Raw genomic sequence first — 9,158 nt, 5'->3', positions numbered from 1 at the left:
CTGGGGCACAGTCTGACCTGTGGGGATGGGAGGTGGTCCCTGGCTCAAGGCTCCCTGAGGGCAGGGCCCGAGTCCGACTTTTCCAGGGGTCTACACTGAGGGCGAACGGGGTCTCTGCGGCCTGGGTAGGAACAGGGAGGGAGCGAGGGGGAGGACGGTCAAGAGAGCAGGGAGGGTGGAGGGAAGAAGCAGTAGAGGGGTTCAGGGAGAGGGGCAGCAGCTTACTAGGGGGGTGGCGGGAGGGCAGGGCGCAGGGCCGGGCTACAGCCGGGGGAGTGCGGAGGAAATGCAGAGCCGGGGGAGGGGGAGCGGGCAGCTTTCCCACCCCTCCCCCCACTACCCCTCCCCCCCGACCCCCCCCCCCCCGGGGAGAGGGTGGAAGGGCGAGGAAGGGGGAAGGTCTGGCCCGGGGAGGCAGGACAAACAGCCGGCCACGCAGACAGAGCCTAAGCGGGAGGCGCGGTCAGGGCATGCCCCTGGGCGGGGGGTGGGGTGGGGGGAGGCAGACAGACCGACAAGGGCGGGGTGTTGGGAAGACTGGCGGACAGACGTGGGGTGGGGGGTCCCGTGAAAAGCACGGACGGACTTAGGGCGGAGAGGACGGGGAGACCGCCGGAGAACGTCACGCGTGAGGGACAACGGACAGAGGACGGCCCGGGAGCTGGCGGACAGACGGACGCGGGAGGGCCGGCGGGGCCCGCGCGGCCGCGAGCGGGGCAGGCCGAGGGCGCGGCGGCGGCCAGCGCGGGAGGCGAGGCCGGGAGCGCGGTGTTTGTGGAGCTGTCGGCTGCGGTGGAATTATGAAAAATAGCAGGCATCGGAGCCGGCCTTCAGCTTCGATTAGGGGAGATGGGACATGACAGGTGCGATCAATACGCAGCCGTTCTATAAAGTGTCAAGTAATGAATCAATTTCGACTAAATTTTCCATTTTTCAGAGGCCGTTCTCCGAGAGAAGAATATCCTCTTTTGTAAAGATATTATTATCGATTTCGGCGGCAATTTGACATCAGGGGTAGTTAATTCCACTCAGAATAAAATTGAAAACACTTGAGAGAGAAAAGAGAGAGGCGAAGAGTGAGACAGAGAGGGAGAGCGGGGGACGGAGGGCGGGGCTGGGAGAGATGGATGGACAGAGAGACAGAGACAGAGAGAGGGACAGACAGAGAGGCCCAGAGAGACGGGGCAGGGGGGACAGAGATCTGCAGAGACGGGGAGACACGGGGAAGCTTAGACACGCTAGAGCCTGGGGTTATGGAGAGGGCGGAGACGAGACAGAGACATCCCGAGAGAGGCTCAGAGATAGAGAGACAGGTCGGGCTCAGGAGGCGCAGCAGAGACAAACTGACCGCGTCTCACAGAGCAGCCCAGAGACTTAGAGACTTGCCAGAGGTGCACAGAAATGGACAAAGACAGAGATGGAGAAAGAGGCAGGAGACACTGACAGATGGAAGAGACACTGCGAGTGAGAGACGGAGGAGCAGAAACTTGGGGAGCTGGGAGAGACACTGAGGGGATCTGAGCGAGAGAGCAGAGAACATGGAAAGGGGAGAAGAGGTGGGGGGAGGGGACGGCAAGGGCTCCCACGAGAGGGGCGCGGGCTGAGGGCACACACAGAGATGGGGGTCTGGGGAGAACCTGTGCTGTCCCCCAAAGGCCCTCTGAATGGGGGGGAGTGTGCGCGTCTCAGTCCAGACTTCAGGGCTGGCGGAGGCAGAGTGGGAGTGCGTGTTGCGTGTCTTTGAGCTTCTCCGGGGGGCAAGGGGTCTGATCCAGTGTGCTGGGTTGTCTAGGGCAGGGGTGTGTGTGTGGTCACTGTTGTCTGTGTTCTTGCACGTGGTGACTACTGGAGTCCATCTGTGTGTGCCCCTTTCCTGTGCCCGCACATGCGGTGGGGCCCTGGCCTTGCAGCCCCATGGGTCTCAGCAGCAGGCAGTGGTGACAACATTTCTGGTTAGTGCCTGTCAGTTCCCCAGCTGAAATCTCTATTTATCCCCGAGCAGGTCACAGGCTGCCTGGAAGAGAGGAAAGAGGGGGCTGGAGGATAAGGCCCCTGGATTCTAAGAGAGGGTGGCAGGGGACCGAGTCCTGGGTCTGAGGGAAGAGGGAGCTGGTTGGCACCTCCTCTCATGAACGCCGGTCTGCAGAGGCAACAGGGCTGGCGGGCTGGCAGGGAAGCTCCTCAGCCACCCAGCCGGCCTCCCCCCTGGAAAGCCTGTACCTGCTGCCCCCTAGCGGGCACGGAGATTGGGCAGCCAGGGGACAGGGAACTGACAAGTCATGGAACCCAGGGAAGGGAAGGCAGAGGGACAGACCCAAATGGGAGCAGAGACGGAGACACAGAGAGATATGGACAGGGAGACAGGCGGACACATACAGGGACAGAGATGAACAGGGGGCGGAGAAGTAGGCAGACGGGACTGAGACCCTGGTTGAAAGAGAGATGGGGGGAGAGGACATGGAGATGGACCAAGTCAGAGAGGGGCAGGGAAAGATGGGGGACCGAGGGGCAGAGAGTAAGGGTGACAGGGAGGCTGTTGTAGGGCAGAGAGAGCCTGGGCTAGTGAAAAGACTCAGGCTCAGATAGCATGAGAGACTGGGACATGTGGACAGAAGGACAGTGTGACAGAGGGATGGCAGATGTAAAGAAGGGAGAAGAGGGAGACGTACAGCAGAGGAAATGCGGGGAGCAGGCGGCGAGAAGAGAAGACAGGTGGGCAGAGATGCAGGAGGTACAGGCAGACAGAAGGGCAGAGAAAGATGGGCAGACACCCCTGGAGAGACAGCTGTACAGAGGGAAAGAAACAGGCGACACACTCAGAGAGACAGGACGGAGGTGGGCAGAGAAAGACGGGACACATGCGAAAAGACAGGCAGGCAAAGGCAGGTGGACAGAGGCGTACAGAGAAGCCAGGGCCCCAAAAGGCAAATGGACGCCCGAGATGGAGCAGAAAGTGGTATGTGGGGTGAGGCTGGACCCAGGACTAGGGGAGACTGTGGCCGGGGTTCCAGGCTGAGGGTTTTCCAGAGGCGCAGCTTAGGAGTGGAGCTGGGGACAGGGGCTCCCCTGGCTGGGGTCTCTACCCGCCACCCCCTCCTATCCCCCCCCACCCGGCGGGCTGCCCGGCGGAGGCGACAGATTGAGCGATGAGACGCATTACGCACTTAATCCGCCTGATTGAATGTTTTGCTTTCGCCCAAATTGAAACATTAAACAACACGGGACGAGAAGAGGCGGCCGCAAATCACTCATGAAAGATTCATCTTCTCCCCGGCAGCCTCCACCGCCTGCCTCCACCGCCACCCACCCCAGCCTGGAAGCCATGGGGTGGGGGTGGGGGGGGTGGGGCCGCACCCCTGCCCACTCTGTGGAGCCCCAGCCCTCATGGCCTAAGGAAGTTCTTCCTGCTGTCTGGCCTCCGTCCCACCTGTGGAGGTGGTCTCAGAAACTGGGACCCCAGATCCCTGGACCAGCCTAGGCAGCATGACATTGGCCCTGTCCTTACCCCTCTGTGGTGGGGATCCCTTTTTGCCCCCTCTGGGGTCCACCTCTCCAGCTCCTATCCTTGGGGCCCAAGACCTTGGGGCATGGAGGGGACTGCTCAGTGGGTTTGGGGTGGGGAAAGCGAGGTCTGAGAGCATCCTCCCTGTGCAGAGGGTCTTCCCGGTGTCTGCATCCAGCAGTGGGGGTGGCATCTGGGGGGCGACTCAGAGGGAGGTGGCCGTTATGTCAGGATAAGTGGAAATGGGGAGACGGGTGTGTCCTCTGCCACTCCAGAGCTCAGTGTGTCTCTCTTGCATGGATGACTGCACTTTCTGTCTCTCCCTGCCTATCTTGTAACTTGCTTTGTGACTACGCCTGCCTCTCTGTGTCACTAACCCCATGCATATGTGATCTGTATGTGTGCCTGTAACTCCATGGGCCTGTGGATGTCTGTCTGCCCGTGTCTGAGTGTAACTTTCTCTATGTACATCCTGTGTGTAGTATGTGCGTGACTTTCAGGGTGTGACTTCGTGACTTCCTGTGTTCATCTGTGGGTGCCCGTGTGCTGTGTCTGTCTGTCTGTCAGCCTGGGTTTGTGTCCTTGTGTTGCTTGCTCTGGGTCTGACTGCCGTGTGCATTTAACTGTTTCATGTCTGGGTCTGTTTTGTGCAGTCACGTGTCTCTGTAGCTGTGTCTACCTCTGTTTCTGGGTGTTTATTTCTCTGTCTCTGACTGAGAGGGCACCTGTTGGGGCCAGGGACAAGTCACCAGAAGTGAGGTCAGGGTGGGGTGAAGCAGGGGAGAGAGGAGGCAAGAAAGAGAAAGACAGGACAGTAGTGACGCCTGGGAGCAGGGAGCGCGAGCAGGAGCTGGGGGGGCAGTAGTGGGCGCCACGGCCAGAGCTGGAGCGGGTGATCAATATTCGATTTAGGTTTTAATTCCGGGGCTTTCGGAGCCTGTCAGCCCTGATGTATGAGCTCACACCGGGCCGCCCAGCCAGCCACCCCACAGATGCCCATGGCCTGGTGGCCTGTCCTGGCCCCAGCTCCCTTGCCCCGCCGGCAGCCCAGGACTGCCGAAGAGGGGGAAGGGGCGATGTGCTGAGTGGAGCTGGAGAGGAGGCGCAATGTCCAGGGGCAGAGGGAGGCGCTGCACACACACGTGTGCATGAGTTTGTCAGAGTTTACAGTTGAGTTCACGCTTGGTCACTCACCTGGTATACCTGCAGATCTGCTCCTGCCTGCCTGTGCCAGAGGCAGACAGGAAGGGGACCCAGGCTCTGCCTGCAGGGGCCCTCAGAGGTCCTCCCTGTCTCAGGGACACGTTGCTAGAGTCCCACAGCCCATCTGTTGGCACTGGTCACACACATCCAGACACACATGTGCACACACACATACCCCTGGGCTCACGAATACCTGTGTACACACAAACCCTGGCACACGTGTCCACACATGCCCTTGGATTCAAATACGTGCACACAAATTCTGACACACATAAGTCCCCGGACACACAGACAGGGATAAAGACTTCCCTACATTAAGGGGAGGTGGGAGCAACTTGGGGAGACAGTGTTCCTGCAAGAGATAGTAAGAAGCAGAGACAGCGACCCACCTAGTGACAGAGATGGGAGAGACAGGCAGGTAGAGGCGGCAGCAGAGAAGCACTCAGGAGGGACAGACGCAGAGAAGCCAGGGAGGCTGCGGGGGTGCTGGGCCCCGCAGTGGGCAGGGACCAGCGCGGGAGGGGGAGGGGAGCTCGCCTTCTCCTCCAGATGCCCCCCCAACCCTGTCTCTCTCTCAGGAAGATGGATCCACCGCCCTCCCTGATGACAATGCTGTCTGCGCAAACTTTAATTAACACTTTGAGTTAATTAGTTCGAGATCATTTAGGAGTAAAATGTTTTTATTAGGGAGGCTGCGAGCCTGTTGATGGATGGGGCGCGATTCGCTCTTCCGCCCGCGGGGACAGCCGTAAACAGAAATCAATCAGGGGGCTCCCAACCCAGCCCCCCCAATGCCAGGCTCCCAGCCCCCTCTGCCTCCCAGAACCCAGGAGCCCTGGCCCCAACCCTCTCCTCTCTCGGGACCCGGAGCTCGGGTCCCGAGTCCACTTCTCTCACACCCCGGTTTCTGGACCCCCGCGGGCCCGGGAAGGCCTCGCTTGACCCCAGCGGCGGCCGGAGCCCCCCTCCCTTCCCTGCTCCTGGGCACAGGGCTGAGGACCCATCAGCGTCGGGGGGCTCCCTGGGCCGCGGGTCACTCCCTCCCTCAAGTCCCTCCCCGTCTCTGGCTCCGCGTCCCGGAACTTTCTCTGGGTCGTCGCAGCGTCTGTCCCGCGGTGTCGCTGGGTGTCCGCCCCGCCGCCGGCTGACGGCTTCATCAGGTGTCCGGGCGGCGGGGCGGGAGGCCGCGGCGGGGGAGGCCCCGGGCGGAGGGGGCGGAGGGGGCGGGAGTTCCGGGGCCGATAAATCTTCATCAGGAAGCGGCGGGGGGGCCATTAGGCGCTAATGGGAAGATGGAGGGGCCTGTCGGCCGCGCGGGCCGGGCCTCATTTGTCCTGCTTCCCGCTCCATTGGCCGCCGCCCCCGCCCCGCCCCTCCCCCGCCGCAGCGGCGCCCTATTTCCGATTCAAACCCGGAGAGGGACGGGGTGTCCTGGGGGGAGGGGGCGTCGGGGAAGCGGGAGCTGGGACGCGGGGAGCGCGCTGGCACCCGAGCGGGCGCGGGCCCCGGAGAGGCGGGAGCTCGGGCGGGAGCCTGTGGACCGAGAGGGAGGCGGCGGGCGCGGCTGGGGGGGACTGGAATTGGGGAGGAGGGGGCCGGGCGCGGCTGGGGGGGGACTGGAATTGGGGAAGAGGCGGGCGGGCGCGGCTGGGGGGGGACTGGAATTGGGGAGGAGGGGGCCGGGCGCGGCTGGGGGGGACTGGAATTGGGGAGGAGGGGGCCGGGCGCGGCTGGGGGGGACTGGAATTGGGGAGGAGGGGGCCGGGCGCGGCTGGGGGGGACTGGAATTGGGGAGGAGGCGGGCGGGCGCGGCTGGGGGGGACTGGAATTGGGGAGGAGGCGGGCGGGCGCGGCTGGGGGGGACTGGAATTGGGGAGGAGGCGGGCGGCGGGCGGCGTCCCTCGGGGCAGAGGCGCGGCCGCCGCCGCCGGCTCCCGGACTCGCGCCCCCCGCGCGTCCACTCTGATTTCTCGGCCCATTTTTCTTCCTCTCCTGTCACTCCGGCGCTCGCCCTCCCGCCGCCAGCGGCCCCGCCGCGCTCTGCTTCCCGCGGGAACCCCGCCGCAGCCGGCCAGGGGGTGCAGCCGGCCCCGCGCCGCCGCCCTCCCGCCCTGGCCCCCTCAGTCCTGGCCAGAACCTCGTGTTCCAGGCGTGTGGGCCCCACGTCCGTCACCACGGAAATGGACTGTCGGACGGGCAGGGGCCAAGTCTTGGAGACAGCCTTGGGGTCTGATTTAGCATTTCTGGGCCCATCTCAGTTCCCCCTAAAGAAGGCATCTAGGTACCCACAAACCAAGCACGTGAGCCCCCACCCTTCCTCAGAAACTCCCAAGCAGACAGGAGATCCCTAGGATTGACCTTTACCTTGGGTTGGGTCATGCCAGACCACAAGAATAGTAACCCAGACTCAGAAACACCAGGGATGTGCCCTCAATCCAGCCCCAGATACCCCAAAATGAGGATTCTGGGCCCTGGCACTATTAACCTTAAACCTCCAATCCAAGACACTGATAGGATAAGGGCCTTAGCTCAATCACCCCAAAATGAGTGGTAGTAATTCCACAAGTCACTCCCCAAGTAGGCACCCCAGAATTAGTTACCCCAAAATTAGGTACCCAAACTAGACCTTCCTCATTGAACCCTTTTTAAACAAACATCAGGACCCCAAGATGAATCACCTATTACCTAGTCAAATGAGCCCTGGCAGCTGTAACCCCATTCAGCATGTGACCTCCATTCTCAGTACAAACTAGGAAGTAGAACTGAAAGTCACCCCTAAACTAGGCAACCCCAATCTTGATCCCCAGACTTAATCTAAACTTGGGATCTGGGCCCCACCAGCTTAAGACTTCCCCAAACTCTCTAGATATCTGGCTCTCCAGACTCAGTGTCCACTAAACTAAGATCAGGACCCCCCAGCAAGTGACCCTGACATTAGTAATTTAAGTCTCTACAATCACCCCCAAACCTTGCATCTGGAACCTCAGCATCAGCTGCCCTTAAAATACACATCTGAGCTTCCCCCTCAGTCACCCCCATTCATGAGTCACAAACTCCCCCCTAAGTGACATTGAAGTTTAATGTTGCCCAAACTCCACCTCTGGTCCCCAAGCTTCAGTGACCCACATACTAACCATTAGGACCTCATAGGCTGTTACCCCCCTCAAAGTGGGCAAATCAAGTGAAGTGCCCCCAAATCAGGCATCAGGAGATGACCCCCAAGGTTGGTCATGCTAAGCCAAACTCTCAGAACCCCACAATCAGACTCAAACTCAGAACTTAGAGTGCCTGCCTCAAACACCCCTGTAGTGTGTTGATGGTAACCCCTAAAAGTCCATATTTGAACCCTGGACTTTACTGGAAAGGGTCTTTGCAGATGTAATTAAGTGAAGGGTCTCAAGATGAGCTCACCCTGGATTAACTGGGCAGGCCCTGAATCCAATGATGAGTGTCCTTGTTAGAGACAGAAGAGAAGCCGATGTAAAGACAGAGGCAGGGGTGCTGCAGACACTAGGAGCTAGTAGAGGTGAGAAAGGGGCCCCCCTGGAGCTTCCAGAGGGAGCATGGCCTTGCTGTCACCTTGATTTTGGACTTCTGACCTCCAGAACTTGGAGAGAATACATTTCTGCTTCTATAACCCAGTTTGTTACTAATCACAGGAAACAGCCTCCCAAACCAAGCCTCTGTGTCCCTAGACTCAGTGACCCCCCCAAAACTAGGGATGTGGACCCCCACAGTCAGGTGCCCCAAACCAGCCTCAACCTGGCCCAGTGGCCACCCACTGTCTCTCATCCCAAACCAAAGCTCTGACCCCAGTGTCATTCATCACCCCAACCTAGATAACCAGTCCCTTGGACTCTATAACCCCAAGCAAGACATCTGGCCTTGAGTCTCTGGCATCCAAAATGAGACAAGTCTTAGACAACCCCATCAAACCCACCAGACCCCCAATTTCTGTCACTCCAAATTAGTAATTGAATGCTCAGTCTGGCATCTCAAACCTTAAAATTTGGGTACCTCACCCAGCAACTAGACTACCATTCTGTCACCCCAAAAGAGACTAGGCCCCAATTCTGATACTCCTAAAGAAGCTCCAGGAATATCAGTCTTGGTCACTCAAAGCTAGACAATCAGACCCCCAGCCTGTCACCCCAAACTAGATCTTAGAATCCCAGCCCCCATTAACCCAACCTTGACAAGAAGCCTGATTTCTGACACCTTAAACAACTCTGGTCCCTGTCACTCTCAACTAGAAAAGAATCCCTAATCTGTCACTTAAACTTTGAGAACTAGACCCACTGTGTTTTAAAGACCAAACTAGACAAGCAAGTATTCCCCAGACTAAACAACATGATCCTCCCGGTCACTGTCACTTCACACTAGGCAAAGAGATTCCCCCATCCCCATTGTCCCAAATTATACAACAGGACCCCCAGGCTCTGTCACCACCAAC

The sequence above is a fragment of the Miniopterus natalensis genome, chromosome 18 (genome assembly GCF_054644295.1).
Source record: "Miniopterus natalensis isolate mMinNat1 chromosome 18, mMinNat1.hap1, whole genome shotgun sequence".
NCBI lineage: Eukaryota > Metazoa > Chordata > Mammalia > Chiroptera > Miniopteridae > Miniopterus > Miniopterus natalensis.
The sequence above is the reverse complement of the archived record's forward strand: the minus strand, read 5'-3'. Positions refer to the sequence as shown.